At 45.3% G+C, this 16,296-nt stretch overlaps 1 protein-coding gene across 4 annotated transcripts in view; it reads right to left on the bottom strand.

Annotated features, from left to right (window-relative positions):
* TGFBRAP1 (transforming growth factor beta receptor associated protein 1) overlaps positions 1-15,611 on the bottom strand; it is a 63,530-nt gene extending 47,919 nt beyond the window's left edge. Inside the window, exon 1 of one of the 4 annotated variants that reach the window (XM_047853976.1) lies at positions 15,495-15,611. The gene's annotated coding sequence lies outside the window, so the exon portion shown is untranslated. Of the gene's footprint in view, positions 1-947; positions 1,083-13,025; positions 14,408-15,494 lie in introns of those variants that run through there. The other 3 variants (XM_047853981.1, XM_047853980.1, XM_047853977.1) reach the window with 3 other exon arrangements.
* Positions 15,612-16,296: the final 685 nt, after the last annotated feature.

The following is a 16,296-nucleotide window of genomic DNA, read 5'->3' as shown; positions in this document are numbered from 1 at the left end:
TAAAATTCTTTCTCCCTCTGCCCTCTCCGCCACTTGACCACGTGCTTTCTCTCTCTCTCTAAAAAGAAAAATGCAACAGCATCTGCAGTAAGGAGGACGGAGGCCAGAAAACGTGGGCTGGAGGGTGAGGATTCTCAAACAACCCAGTTAGGGGAGGACAAAGAGGAGAGAATGAAGAGTGAAGAAAGCCTAAGCGATCAATAGGATTCCTTCAAAAGAACAAATACTGGAAAACCTGGAGTTTCAGAAGGAGAGAGAGGAAGGAGCACAAAATTATTTAAAGAAATAATAGCTGAGGATTTCCCAAGCCTGGGGAGAGATTGGGACATCCGACGTCACAAAGCAAACAGATCACCCTATTATCTCAATGCAAAAAGACACATTACAAATGAAACTGTCAAAACTTAAGGACGAAAGGAAGGACTCTAAAAGCAGCCAGGGGAAAAAGCACAGTAACCTTCAAAGGAACCCCATTAGGCTATCCAGGGATTTGGGACTTACCCCTCACAGGCCAGGAAAATCTTTCAACTGAGGAATGGACAAAGAAAGTGTGGTGTATGTATATACAATGGAATATTATTCATCCACGAAAAAGAAAGTAATCCTGCCATTTGTAACAACACGGTTGGATCTAGAGGGCATCACGCTAAGTGAGATCACTCAGAAACAGAAAGACAAATACTGCACAATCTCACTTGTATGTAGAATCTAAAAAAGCCAAACTCATAAACAGAGAGTTAAATGGTTCTTAGCAGACACTGGGGGTGGGAGAACTGGGGAGACGTTGTTTAGGGCACAAACTTGGAACTAGGGGATAAATAAGTCCTGGAGAACCAATGCACAGCTTCCTGATTATCAGCCACACTGTATTATGAACTTCACAGCTGCTGAAACAGAATCACATGGGGGTTTACTGAAAGCTGAGAAAGTAACATTCTAATACTTACAAGTGGTTTATTCCTTTATGCAGCAGGGAAGTTTTCTCCATGCTCTCACAGGATAAACTCACTTAAAAATAGAAATCATGGGGGGCGCCTGGGTGGCGCAGTCAGTTGAGCATCCGGCTTCAGCCAGGTCACGATCTCACGGTCCGGGAGTTCGAGCCCCGCGTCAGGCTCTGGGCTGATGGCTCAGAGCCTGGAGCCTGTTTCCGATTCTGTGTCTCCCTCTCTCTCTGCCCCTCGCCCGTTCATGCTCTGTCTCTCTCTGTCCCAAAAATAAATAAACGTTGAAAAAAAATTATTTTAAATAGAAATCATGAAAACATAAACTATAGGCCATGCTTCTCCTTATTATCATTAAGTCCAACTTGCTGGGGTTGAAGTCAGAGAGATTTTAATTCACACTTTATTATGTGATCTCACACGGACTTGAAATTTCAACTTTCTGACAGAATGTCACCTTAAAGGAATGGTTATTAATTGAAAGATCAACTTTTTTTTTTAAGGTTTATTTATTTTTTGAGAGAGAGAGAGAGAGAGAGAGAGTACAAGCAGGGGAGGAGTAGAGAGAGGGAGACACAGAATCCGAAGCAGGCTCCAGGCTCTGAGCTGTCAGCACAGGGCCTGAAGCAGGACTCGGACTCACGGACCGTGAGATCATGACCTGAGCCGAAGTCGGACGCTTAACTAGCTGAGCCATCTAGGCACCCCGAAAGATCAACTTTTTAATATTTTTTTCAAAACTGCACAGTACAGACCTGGTAAGGAGAGACTTAAAAATATTAGTACATTCACGAGCAACAGTTTAAATACAGATACCATTATATATGCAACAAACACTTCTCAGTGTACAACAACAGCAAAAAGGCACTCTTCCATTTTCCAGGAGTATCCCCATCTTATTAAGGAAGAAGGACGAGGAAAAGAAGCATGTAACAGTGCAAAGCAATATGTAATGACCAAATGAACAAAATTAAAACATTAGCAATGACTTTCCACCAAACTGAGGGCATACACACGCCACGGGTGACATCAGAATCCAAGCGAGCATCCTTATAAACACTAGTGGAAAAATACTAATTTTCTTGTGCAGGTGTACACAGAAAATTGTCTTTTATGCTCATGACTGTAGCCACTGATGAAGGGTCTTCCTGCTTTAGCATCTTGCCTCGGATTCCTTAGGCTTCTTAAACCTCAGCTCAAAAGTGACAATCCCATTCTTTCTGCTACATACCGAGCTGGGCAGCAGAGACTCATAAGCCTCAGAAATGTTTTCCGTGTTTTTGACTGAAGACCTGTGACAACAGTTAGACAGGCTTCTGGAAGCCCAGGAGAGCTGATTCGGATGAGTTTATATGCAATGCAAGAGTACCGGCTACGTTCTGCTTCCATGGACACTGTCTGTCCCATAAAGCAAGCACCGTGTCCATATGGCTCTCTTAGCAAGTTCTACCAAACATTTAGGAATCAGATAATACCCATGTTAAATAATAAATCTTCTGGAGAATTAAAAAAAGGGGGGGGGGTGGAGGGGGCACATATCCCACTTCATTTTATAAGCCAGTATAAAGTAGAACTGTAATATCCAAACCAGATAAGGATGTGGGAAGAAAGAAAATCCTAATCCTTCTCACTTATAAATCAACATGCTAAAGTATTAAATATTAGCACACTGAATACACAGACACACAGTATGAATAAGATGGCATGTGATATTGGCTTAAGGTAATAAAATCTGTTGGTTTAATTCACATTTCCAAAATAAAGGCAAAAAGCACAGAACAAGGAACAAGACTATTACCATCTGTTTGGGGTAGATTACATCCCCCCAAATATGTTAAAGTCCTAACTCCCATTACTTGCAAATAGGACCTTATGTGGAAACAGGGTCCTTGCAGATGATCAAGTTAAGATGAGGTCATTAGGGGGAGCCCTAATACAATGTGACAGGTGTCATTATAAACAGGAAATCCGGACGCAAAACGGACACACATAGCGGAAAGACACGTGAAAACACAGGGAGAAGGTGGCCATGTATAAGCCCAGGAACGCCTAGAGCTACCAGAAACAGGCGAAAGGGCCTGCAGCATAGTGTCTCTCAGAGCCCTCAGACACCCGGACCTCAGATTTTTCTACCTTCCAGAACTGTGAGGCAACAAATGTATGTTGTTTATTTTTTTAATTTTTTTTAATGTTTGTTTATTTTTGACAGAGAGAGACAAAGTGTGAGCAGGGGAGGGACAGAGAGGGAGACATAGAATCCGAAGCAGGCTCCAGGCTGTGAGCTGTCGGCACAGAGCCCGATGTGGGGCTCGAACCCACAAACTATGAGATCATGAGCTGATGCGAAGTCGGACACTCAACCAACTGAGCCACTCAGGTGCCCCTAATGTATGTTGTTGAAGCCACCCAGTCTATGGTCCTTGGTTACAACAGGCCCAGCAAACTAATGCACCATCTCTACTCAACACTGTGCATGGAGTCTTTGCCAGTTAAAAAGGAACAATTATAAAAAACTGAAAACAAAGACACAACACTATATTTATAGATGCTATCATTGTTTACATGGAAACTCACAAATCTATTAGAATTACTAAAATTTTAGAAATGTCCTTTATACATATTATATATAATATATAATGAAATATTATTAGTCAGCTGTAAGAAATGATATCTTGCCATTTGTGACAACATGGACGGACCTAGAGGGTATTATGCTTAGTGAAATAAGTCAGACAGAGAAAGACGAATACCATGTGATTTCACTTACATGTGGAACCAGAGAACAAAAGCAACCCTCCCCAAAACACAAAACACAGAGACAGAACCGTGAAACAAACTGGTGGTTGCTAGAGGGAAGGGGATTGGGGGGGGATGGGCGAAAAAGGTGATGAGGATTAAGAGGTACAAACTTCCATTTACAAAATACATTAGTCAAGGGATGAAAAAGTACAGCATAGGGAATACAGCCAATAATATTGTAATAACGTTGCATGGTGACAGATGGTGACCACACTTGTCATGGTGAGCACTGAGTAATGTACCGAATTACAGAATTGTGAAATCATTATGTTGCACACCTAAAACTAATATAATATTGTGTGTCAATATACTTCAACTAAAAAACAAACAAACAAAATGGTGCCATCACGTTGAAATCAGGTGAGTTTTTTATAAAGTTAAACATGCATTTATCCTGTTACTCCACAATATTACTCTGAAGGTTTCCAGTTCTCTTGAGTATCTATCAGTATCTGCAAAAAGACTTTTATGAGAATGTGCATAGTAGCTTTATTCATAATAGCACCAAACAGGAAACAACTCAGTTTCACCCATTTGTACCCATTTCTATGTGGGGTGTTCACACAACTTGGAAGTAAAAAGGAATAAACAACTGTTAGGTAACAACACAAATGAAACAAAAAAGTATACACATACTGTATGTTTTCATTTATATGAAGTTCAAAAGTAGGCAAAACTCATCTCTAGCGACAGAAATCAGAACAGTGTTTACCTTGGAGAGAAAGGGGTGACCAAATGGAAAGGGACACAAGGACACTTTCCGGGGTGACAGAAATACTCAAGATGTTGTTTGGGGCATCGGTTACACAGGTATATACATTTGTTAAAATTCACTGAGCTGTACACTTAGGGTCTGTGTATGCAATTCCAGTAAAAATTCTCACAGGTGTGTGTGTGTGTGTGTGTGTGTGTGTGTGTGTGTGTAACTCAAAAAGCAGATTATAAAATTCATATGGCAGAGGAAGGGCAAAAAAAAGCAAGACACTTCTGGAAAAGATAAGTAAGGAGACCTGACTCAACAAAATGTAATGTACAGCTATGGCTATTAAGATAACAGGGTACTGGTATGAGGCAAGCCTAAGAGAACAAGTCTGGGTGCCAGAAACTGACATGCGCATACGTGCGCATACTGAACCATGAACTATGACAAGAGAGGCACTGTATATCATGGGGTGTATATAGAGTCTATACGTGTTCAGTGATCAGTGCAGGATAGCTGGATACCCACAAAGAAGGGAAAAAAAAAACCCAACTAGATTCCTATCGTATACCATGTATTGAAATTATTCCAGATGGATTAAGATACTTAGGTATAGATCTTTAAAACTTTGAGAGGTAAATATGGAAAACAATATGTTTCTGATCTTGGGGTAGGAAAGAATTTCTAAAATAAGATCTAAAAAGGGGCGGCTGGGCTGCTCAGTCAGTTAAGCGACTGACTTCCACTCAAGTCATGATCTCACAGTTCGTTGATTTCAAGCCCCGTGTCAGGCTCTGTGCTGACAGCTCAGAGCCTGGAGCCTGCTTCAGATTCTGGGTCTCCTTCTCTCTCTGCCCCTCCCCTGCTCATACTCTGTCTCTCTCTCTCTCTCTCTCTCTCTCTCTCTCTCTCAAAAAAAAAAATAATAATAATAAATAAATATTTTTTTAAAAAGATCTAAAAAAAAGCAGAAACCCCAGGAAAAAAGTTTGTTCGCATTAAAATGTAAAACCTGTGTTCTTCAAAAGACACCCCAAACAAAGTGAGGAATTAAGATGGGAAAAGACCCTGATGTCACATATCTGACAATAAAAGATCCCTGGATGATACAGGGAACTCCTACAGAAAGAAAGTAACAGCAATCTCATAGACGAGTGGGCAAGACACGTGAACAACCGTCTCACAGAAGAGGAAACATGGTCAACAGACATGAAAGAATGCTCAACCGGATTCATCATCTGGAGTTGCAAATTATAACTACCATGAGACTTCATTTTATACCCATGAAACTGACAGAATATTTGATATCCGATGACAGCAGCTGCTTGCAAGAGCAATCACTCTCTACGTGGCTGGTGGAAGCTTCTAAACTGGCAAGACTATTCTGGCATTATGCAGAAGCCCTTGACATTGGGAGTAAGCCGGGGACTCTACTTTTAGGCATATGCCCTACAGAATTTATGTTTACCACACCATAAGCAAGAACGTTGGCTGCAATCTTCTTTGAGAGGGAAGCTGGGAACTACTCACATTCCCTGGACAGGGTGGAATACCCAACAGCTGGACAGCCAGAGGTGCAGCTATCCACAGACATCGATCTCAAGCTCAAGGGCAAGTCGCCGAACACTCTACACTGAATGATAGACAAGGCTCTGTATGACTCAAAAACCTGACCATCCATCTAATAAAATGTTTAGGGTCTCAGCCCTACATAGTCAGACTATAAAGCAACGTAGGGGAATGATAAACACAAATCTAGGGAGGCTGCATGGAAAATAAGGATAGGCTGGGTTTCAAAGGTATTAACGATGTTCTGTTTCTTACGCTGAGGTTGCTTTTATTATTACTCCCTATATCTTAATCCAGACTGTAACTATTTCTTTAAGGTTATTAAATAGTAATTAAATTACATGTGTATACACACACACACACACACACACACACACACACACACACACACTAAAATTCTGATTGCCTCAAACCAGCTTACTGTGGAAATAGATACAGAACCTCAGCTTAATAAATTCGGTAAGATTCACAGCATGCATGTTCCTTGTTTAAAATGGCACCAATGAAAACATTTATCACAGATGTAAGTGGTTTACTTACAGTTTCTCAGTTCATCTAAACCCAGTGCTTACTTTACTGTACCCATATTTACAAAGTTCAATCGAGGGCAACCTATCAGGTATTTTCCACAAATCCCCCTGGATTCTTAGAAGGCAGAGGAAAATACTAACATGTGACGGAATGCCCAAGAAGGTAAATGCCCTGGACAGGGTTGGTATTTGCACCTTCTGGGGTTCCAGCTTCCAAGAGGCCAGCCTCTTACCTTCTGGATCTCTCCCTAGCCTCAGTTTTCATACAAGTACAGCTGACGCTTGAATAACCCAGGTGCTACCCGCCCCGCCCCCCATGCCAGCACAACCCAAAATCCATGTGGAACTTTTGACTCCCCACAAAACTGAATTACTAGCAGCCTACTGGTGACCGGAAGAAAGGCTTACAGATAACATACTCAGCAGATGAACACATATTTTGTATGGTATATGTGTTATATACTGGATTCTTACAATCAAGTAGGCTAGAGAAAAGAAAATGTTACTAAGAAAATCATAAGGAAGACGAAATACATTTACACTACGGCACTGTATTTGTGGGAAACCATCTGAGCGTAAGCGGAACTGTGTAGTTCAAACCTGTGCTTTTCAAGGGTCAACTGTAACTCCACTCTTATTTTTCAACTGGTTGAAGACTGGTATTACTAACTGCCTCGTTCCCCTTTTCTTTTTCTCTGCACTAAGTCTCACCAAGGCCAGGCCTCGTTTCAAAAAGTCAAACAGAAAGAATAAGCGTGGAATAAAAGCCAGGTTTGAAGCAGATCATCTAGATGTAGAGAGTGGCTTGTAGGTCCCACATTACAAGATTAAAAAAAACAAAACAAAAACACATATAGAGACCCCTGACAGAAAGAAAGAAGGAAATACATTCTGCCACAAGAAGGCCATGACAAAGGGATACTTGCTAAGATCAGATCTTTTCCAGTAATTATTATTCTTGAGCCAAAAGAATGACGCTCTGTTATCTCCGGTCACAGAATGTGCACAGGAGTGCAGCCTCAAGGTGGTGACGGTGTCCTGTGCGTCTACAAAAAAAAAAACTCTCACATTGGAGGGTGACGTCCACACTTGAAAACGAAGCAAACTCTTGAATGCAGCTAAATGTGCCCCAAGGAGCCATCACTTTAGAGGGTAAAAACTCAAAAACTCACCAACGTGTATGACAGCCTTTTAACCGGAGATGCTTTCCTATGAACAAGCTAAGGATTAATTCCTCCTCTACATTTTAAAAAGGACACTCTAGGGGCGCCTGGGTGGCGCAGTCGGTTAAGCGTCCGACTTCAGCCAGGTCACGATCTCGCGGTCCGTGAGTTCGAGCCCCGCGTTGGGCTCTGGGCTGATGGCTCAGAGCCTGGAGCCTGTTTCCGATTCTGTGTCTCCCTCTCTCTCTGCCCCTCCCCCGTTCATGCTCTGTCTCTCTCTGTCCCAAAAATAAATAAACGTTGAAAAAAAAAATTAAAAAAAAAAATAAAAAGAACACTCTACCTAAACTCAGATTTGCTATTTTTCTCAATTCATATTAATTTCTTTTGAGTGTCTGATGGTCCATCGTGAGCGAACAGAGATCCAGCGGTCATCCTTATGTTTGGGCCGAAGTCAGGGCAGGTTTGACGTCATATATGAGGAAGGGCAGGGATGTGGATCTCATGCCTAAAACATCACTATACTGTCCTTAAAACACTTCACAGAGTATACCACTGCCTAAAACATGAACTCCAAACTCAGCATAAGATAAGCAGCCCTTAAAAATCCAACTCCAGCCAACCTTTCCGCTCTTATGTATAAAGTTATAGCTATTAACCTCTTCATATTATCCACATTAGTCTCTTGTCTTATTATTATGTAGCTACATTCGGTTCTGAATTCTTGAGTCCGCTAGCTGCTGCGAGTGTCCAAGGTGCTCTACAAACCAACCAGTTGTGAAGAGGGATCCTGAGCCCAAACTACTCTCTGGGTACCTTTCCAAGGGACTGAAACCATTAGTCAGAAAATAGTTATCATTAACTACAATGGTTTGTTTGAATTTAACAACATAATAATCCGTAAAGTGGAAAACACCGCCTCATTCCCATTGGCCAAATCTAGTCATTTGCACACATTCAAAGAAGTAATACGGAGGTCAAGTTGGTGTCGGACATGTGCATGGGGGGACTGCAGACTTACCCGCAGCCCTTCGCTGGCTGACCACAGGAATTCAGGCATCAAGTCGAAGTGTGCCTGCTTTCCTGAATATCCCTGTGATTTGCAGTATTTCTATAAAAAACAAGAACTTATAAAAAGTTTGTATTTTGCCATTTTAATAAAGGTCTTTCCTTTTACGGGAGTGGGGGGGAATGTTTCTTAAGAAATTTCTCACTCATCCTAGGTAAACATACTTATTAAAACTGTGAAGCCATAGGCTATAGCCAATACCTATTACAGGGGAAAAATCTGCGAAAAATAAAAAAAAATCAGCTCTAAAAACCAAGCCTAGAAGGGAGTAAGCAAAGCCATCATCCATTCTCACACTCTTGGAGAGGGGGTGGGAGGGAACACAGAGCCTTCCAGGCTTCATCAGCTGTTTTCAGCTCCATGTCAACGGGTCATGACGTTGGTCCCCTGTGATCAGGAGAGACAGTGGAAGTGCAGAGGGCAGAGCTGACAGCACAGCATCGTGGAGGGGAGCAAGGGTCCAGAAGGGAGTGCTCTGCAACACAGCAAAACACTCTGCCTGACTCCTGTGATGTTTCAGGCTGGTCCTGAGGGATATTTCCGGTGGGAAAAGTTAGAAGCCAGTGCAGAGGCCCATTTTCTTGGTCCCAGCCATGGAGGCTGACCTGATGCCTGGACTGGGCCAGCCAGAAACATTAAGAGATGGACTCCGGTGGGTGGAGGGCACGTGCTGGTGCCAGCCCCACTCGGGTCAGCTTGCTACCTAAAGCAGAAAGTGTGGGCAGTGGCTTGGGACCTGCTGTTCAGTGTCCAGCCTCTGTCTCTGTACCTGGTGGCACTGAACACCAACCCTGACCCGCCCATCCTCCTCCCTCCCACCCCACACTCATCGTGGCCATCAGGCAGAGCAGGTAGGTGGGACTGGACACTCACTTCTCCTCTGGCCTGGAAACGTCTATTTCCTATGTTATGTTCCTGAACGAATGAACAGCCAAGTCACAGACTGAAAAAGTCTCTCTTGGGTGGGAAAAGGCAAATCTTGCTAGCCAAAGTTCTTCCACTGCAAGCTACCTTCAGATGCTTTCTTAGTGCTGAACTGGCAAAATAAAATGTTAATTGAAGTCCCCCACTAAAAATAAAGTGCTAAACACCCCCAATTCCTATGGGCGCTGACAATCACCTTTAGTCCGCAGACGTAAGATGTTCAATTAAAACACACCGGTGTCTCCAAACTTTAGTTCACACCTGAAAGATGAATTTTGGTAGCCTTCTGGGCCAATCAGCATTCTTCTTGGGATATAAATTGACTCTAACTACAATTGAGATCAAGAAAAATATATGACTTATCTTACTGACCACTCTAGAGTCAGATGAGCTTTGATAGGGCTCGAAGGCTCCTTGACAATGACTTTATTTACTTATTTTTTATTTTTTTAATATAATTTATTGTCAAGTTAGCTAACAGACAGTGTATACAGTGGGCTCTCGGCTTCAGGAATAGATTCCCATGAGTCATTGCTTACGTACAACAATTTTTTAATGAAAAGAAATCTTGACATTTTTGTTTTTTAAACTGCAAATTGGCTCCTCTGACAATCTCCCCAAAATCCTCAAGGAATATAACAGGGTAATCAGGGGACTGTACATGTAGAAGCAAGAGAGGCACGATGGGGACAAAGAAGACATTTCTGTCCTGGCTCACAAGGGACACGGGCAAGGGGAATCGTGTACTGGAGCCTGGGCAGAGTGTGAGGGATCCAGTAAAGTTTCAGCATAGTTTCTCCTGCTGTTTCGGGGGTGGGAGGTGGAAACATGGAGTGCATCCCAACATTAAGTCAAAATGTAATTGAGGCACGTCACCACTGTGGTATTCTACACAAACATCTATCACTGCAACCTAAGCGTGAGACAACACCAACAAGCCCACACTGAGGGACAGTCTACAAAATCCCTGACACTTTGAGAGTGTTAAGGTCATAAAAAATGAAGACTGAGACCAAGGAGACATGACAACTAAATGCAATGTGGGGAAATGGGATCAGAAGCAGGACCATGGAACAGAAAACAGATGTCAGGGGAAAAACTGAACATAAGTAGAGCGTGTAGTTTGGTAAATAGCACTGATGTTAACATACCAGTTTTGATCACTGTACCATGATCACACAAGGTGTTAACAAAAGTGGAAGTTGGGGAAGGGTGCATGTGAGATCTGTACTATTTTCTCACTCTTCAGTAAGCCCAGAGTCACCTTCAAAACAGGAAGTTGAAAAGACAAATGTAATCCCAGTTTATTGGTTTATTATCTTGTCTTAATCTAACAGAGAATGAGAGACCTCCAAGAATGTCCTTTTTCTAGCAGGAAAGGAGACGCTCAGAATGCTCTTGAGTGTCTGTAACCAAACAGGACCAAAAGGAGCACACAATGGCCAGCACTCCAGCAGAATGCCCCGCGTGCCTCAGGCTACTGGGGTGATTTTACCAGCTGTTTTATGGAGTTACTTTTGGAAACGATTTTTCTCAAGTTTGGTGTCCTCGCTTAAAATGACAGGTATGGAATAATACCTACAAATTAAGTTTTGTTTTGGTTTGGTTTGGTTTTGTCCTGAGAATACATTTCAAAAAGGAGAGTTTTGGACTTTTGCTCATTTGAAGTACTTCTTCCCATAGACAAGTTCAGAACTGGGGTAAATGTGAGCTGATTCCCACTGGGTCCAAAATCGGATATCCTACGAGCTTCAGGAGAAGCAGGCAGGCGAAGGACTCTGATAGAGAACAGTAGGGCTTTGGGTCAGCAGAGCTGGAAAAGAGCAGAAATGTAACCTTCCAATGCCCTCTGTAAGAACTGAGACTCCAGGGCTAACCCAGCGAACAGTGGTAAGGCAAGCCTGATCCAAGGCAGGCATTCTCAGTGTTAATCTGGGGATCCTGAGCTCTCATGGCTTGGGCACCTGTTGACGATCTTAAAACCTCTGGGCCCAATGCGTCCTTGTAAAAATAGGAATTTGGACTGGACTACATACTTACTCTGTACTATTCTCAAGCTCCTCTGGAGGAAGGGTATCAATAACAGTACTGTAGGCAAGTACTGTAGGGGAGAGAAGACTTCCAGAATGTGCACTGGGTGCCAGACTCTGTATCAAGTGCTATCTCCATACTCACAAGGAGCCTACAGGCAAGTACTATCGTTATTCCATTCTGCAGGAGAGCAAACAGGCTTAGAAAGGTTAAATGACCATGGAGAGCTGATTCCAACCCAGGCAGCTTGACTCAAGAGCCCACACCCGGAAGCACCGTGCACACAGCCTGCCCAGGGGTAATGACTGCTCCACGTCTGGACTGAGGACGGGCACCTGCTCTACGGCCCCCTAAACAACTTTTGTCACAAATAACTGACTCCTACCAAATGGGGTTCAGTCTCAGCACTGCCTTGCTACATTTCAGACACAGATATGATATCTTTACACTTTTCTCCACTAACCTAGTAATCTTATCAAAACAGGGTATGTGTTCGTGTGACGTAAATTGTTCTTCTGCAACGGCACCCCGTGCTGGCCCCTGAATTCTTCACTAAGTTCTCATGGCCATCTGCTGAATGACTCAAACGTGAAATCTGCCAGGAATCAACAGCAAATTTACTGACTTGTGCCACAATGTTTCCTGCTATCGGTTAGGACACTACCTGACAACCATTTCATGTTATCTTTGCACTCGTGTGACAGAGATAGCGTAAGACTAGCTACAGCACAATAAACCTGCTCCAGTGACCCAAAAGTGTACCTGACAAAAGGAGAAACAAACAAAAAAACAAAAAACACAGCTAAGGTCTAACATCTAACTTGTCACCTTGATATTATCCTGGCACATACCTATATATAACTATTCATAGTTGGTATCCTTTTCCTTGGCAATACTAATCAAAATTATTTAGATACGTGTAAACGTAACATACAAAAGTATATATATACATAACTACTTATATATACCACATACACCCACACGCCCTATATGGTATATAGACGTCTTACATATATATATATACTACAAACATATAGGTATCTACGTATGCAGTTACACACACACACCATTGTGCATACACGTGGTGTGTGTATATACACGTATACACGTATACATCCTACCATCAACAGTTATAACTGAAGGGATTTGGGAGGGGAAGGTGGGGGGAAGAGGACCAGAGTGGGAGTATGGGTCTCAAGGGCATCTCCTTTAGAGCACTTCCTCAATACCTTTAAACAGCCATAAAGAATTACCAAGCACCTGCTGGAAGCTAGGCAATTGGTCTCTTTCACATACCTGATTTTCCTGAGTCTTCAATTTACTCAACAGTGGTGGACTATCGAGACTAGATCTTGCTCTCAATTCTGCAAGATTTCACAAAATGCTCAATGAGTGTGCCTGTTCTTTTGCACGAAGCACCCAAGCTCGTCTGGGGCAGCCCCAAATTAACTCGTTACTTCTACATTCATTTAGTAGCCACGCGTTTTTTAATAAAGAAAAACAGGTCAGGTTTGCCACAGAGGAGATGAGTTGTAAAGTCCCGGCCAAATTATTCCAGCAGTATCCAAACACCTGGCCACCACCAATGATTACTTTAATGTATTTCTAATGAGGACTGGATTCAGACCAAGTTGAAGATGCTTAAGCCAATAAGGAAAATTCGCTCAAGTTTTCTTAAAGGATCACAAATGTTTAATATTAGCGTGAAGAAGCCATAGTAACTACTTTTTTTTTTTTCTTCCTCCCTGACTACAAATGCTAGCCGCGAATCAGGCCTAGAAAATGTAGCATTTTTAGAATAGTGAGCTCTGTGCTTTTAAAACTTGTCAACTAGAGGAAGATGCCCTGTTCCAAGCTGCTGTGGCTGGAGGGTCAGGTGAGGCTGAAGCAGCCCAGGAGCTCGTGGTGGTTGGACAAGATCCCCGCCGATTGTCAGACCACAGGGCTGCCATTCGTGGTCATGAGTAGAGGAGGAAAGGCAGAGGACTCGAAGGCGAGGGGCACACCTCTCATCCGATTTCTTTGTAAAACGTATCCTGTGATGTGTACAGCAAAACTGGGAATTCAGAACCCACAAGGAGCCTAACCCGGAGTACAATACTCATTGGGTTGACAATTTCTTAGAGCATAAAACCACTGCTTTTCAGAGCTGAGAGACCTACAGCTCCAGATCCTTATTTATATTTCTTAATAATTTATCGAGCACCTACTAAGTGCCAGGCCCTGTGCCAAACGCACATTTTCTTGTCAGAACGCATGCAAGCTTTCCAATATTACCACTATTTTGATTGACGAAATCGAGACGCAGAACATCCAGTAAATTGTCCAAGGCTCACAGTTAGGAAGCGGCAGGCGCAGGGCAGCAGCAGCTCCCAGCGGCAGCTCCATACTCATTACCATCATGGAGCAGCTCTGTCCCCATTTCAGAGAGGAACTAGAGCCGGGGAAGGCTAGTTGTAGACAAGTTCCAGGGGATTCTGGTCAGTACTCTTCCTGGTGCCACACATCAAAGAGGCCACTTCAATGACTGCTGAATCTGCCCGGCTAGCAGAAATGGAAGGAAAAAAGCAAAGGAAGCAGCCAGCCAGAAGTTCCTTCCTATCTGACCCCAGCTCTGGGAGCTTCCAGCTGAGCAGCAGAGAGAAGCAAGTCCACCAGGAGGGAGCAGGGGGCACTGGCAGGCCCCTCCACGACCTCCATTCTGGTTCTGACTCAGGGTTGGCCAGCTCACACTGCCCTAGGACCCTCCTCACCCACTTCTGTCAGTGTCTTTACGTGTCACTAGAATCACAATGGCAGCTGCCTGCCCTCACTCTGAATGGACAGGTGCCTACCCACAAGCACTTCATCCAGGATTAAATCCTGATGGGACACGTTTTGACCCCAGCGCCCAACACAGTCCATTAGCAATAAAAAGCACTGTAGGAACCCCCATTTCCAGCAGCCAGATAGAATCCCCAGGGCGACTAGCCTGGGGGGCTTTCTCAGGGTCACCCAACAGGCCCTGGACAGAAGGAATGACAGGTGCACACAACTGAAGACCACAGCTTCTGTCTTGAAAGTCGTCCCCATATAACGCACAGGAGGCTGGCTTAGAACCCAACTTCAACCTGCACCTCCAGACAGCAATGGAAAGGAAAACTCCCACAGGGATGGCAGCTTCCAGCACCTGTGGTCTCTTCCCTCCTCCCCGACACACCCCTGCCCAGTCTCCCACTGCGGGGCAAAAATTCAGGCCCGAACGTGACCCGGAATTTGAACTCTCAAATCCCAAGAGCTCCAGGAAAACATCTATTAAAGCGACAAAACCATTCCTTACACCGGGTGGCGGGGCTTGGGGCGCCGGGGTGGAGTCCTGGGCTCCTCCCCTCGGAAAACCGAAAGCCTACCCCAAACCCGGGACTGGGTCTTTTTCGATCTGTCCCTACCCCAAACACACGCACACCCCACACCATCCACACCCGTTGACCCCACGCTTGGGCACACCTGCCCCAGCCCACACGCACGTGCACACCTGCTCACCCCAACAAGCCCCCGGCCCCCCAAGCCTGCACACCTGCTCCCCGCACACGCGTGCGCGCACACACACACACACACACACACACACACACACACACAACACCCCTCTGCCGGCTCGCGCCCCCCCGCCAGGCACCTAGCTGCCCCCCCCCCCCCCCCCGCAAGGCCCCTGCCCTCCAGCCCACCCCGCTCCGCGCGCTTCCGCCACACCCCGCGCCCGGCCCTGCCGTCTCCCTCCGCACTCACCGGCGCAGCGCCCGTCGGCCTCCGCCGTCCCGCGCAAACCCTGGGGCCTGGGGCCCCGTGCCGCCCGCCGCCCGCTCCCGGCCCGCCGCTCCTGGGCTGGCCCGGCCCCGCCGCCGCCGCCGCTTCCCGTCACGTGGGGCGGCCGCCCGGCGCCGGCAGAGGGCGGGAGCGCGGCCGTCCCCGCGCCGTCCAGCGCGGTCTGCGGCCCCCGCCGCCCATCCGCCCCCGGGCCTGGAGCGACCCGGCTCGGCGCGCGACGCCCACGTGGGACCGCCCCCCTGGGCCTCAGTTTCTTCCAACCTGCCGGATCACAACGGCTCCTGCCTCGGGGCGGTGCGCAGGGTCAGAGGAGTTAATTCGTGTAAAGCGCTTAGAACACTCCCTGGCACAGAGCGGGTGCTCCACAAATGCTGGCCCGGGACTGTTGTTAATGTATTTTCTCCTCCCCCACCGGCACGCAGAGCTTCAGGAAAACCCAGGCCTTGCCTGATTTGCTCACCGCTCAATGTCGGACACCGACACGGCGCTGGGCGGACGGTAGGCTCTCGGGAAATCCTGCTGAATGAATGAATGAAGCAATCAATCAAGGAGTCCTAGGAAAGGCCTGACCACGCTATCATCTGACAAAGTTGGGCTTGAGTTGACTGGCTGGTGGTGTTCCCTGTGGGGCTGAAATGTCCCGTTGGGCCTGCGCTGCCCACCCCGAGCCCACAGCTAATACAGGGCCCCTGGGGCCGAAAAGGAATCCCTAGAGAGAGCAGTATATTTGCATGAGGTATTTATTTTAAAAGGGAGTCCTGGG

Source organism: Prionailurus viverrinus, chromosome A3, assembly GCF_022837055.1.
Source record: "Prionailurus viverrinus isolate Anna chromosome A3, UM_Priviv_1.0, whole genome shotgun sequence".
Lineage (NCBI taxonomy): Eukaryota > Metazoa > Chordata > Mammalia > Carnivora > Felidae > Prionailurus > Prionailurus viverrinus.
Note: the sequence above shows the minus strand (reverse complement) of the source record. Positions and strands in the feature narration are given on the sequence as shown.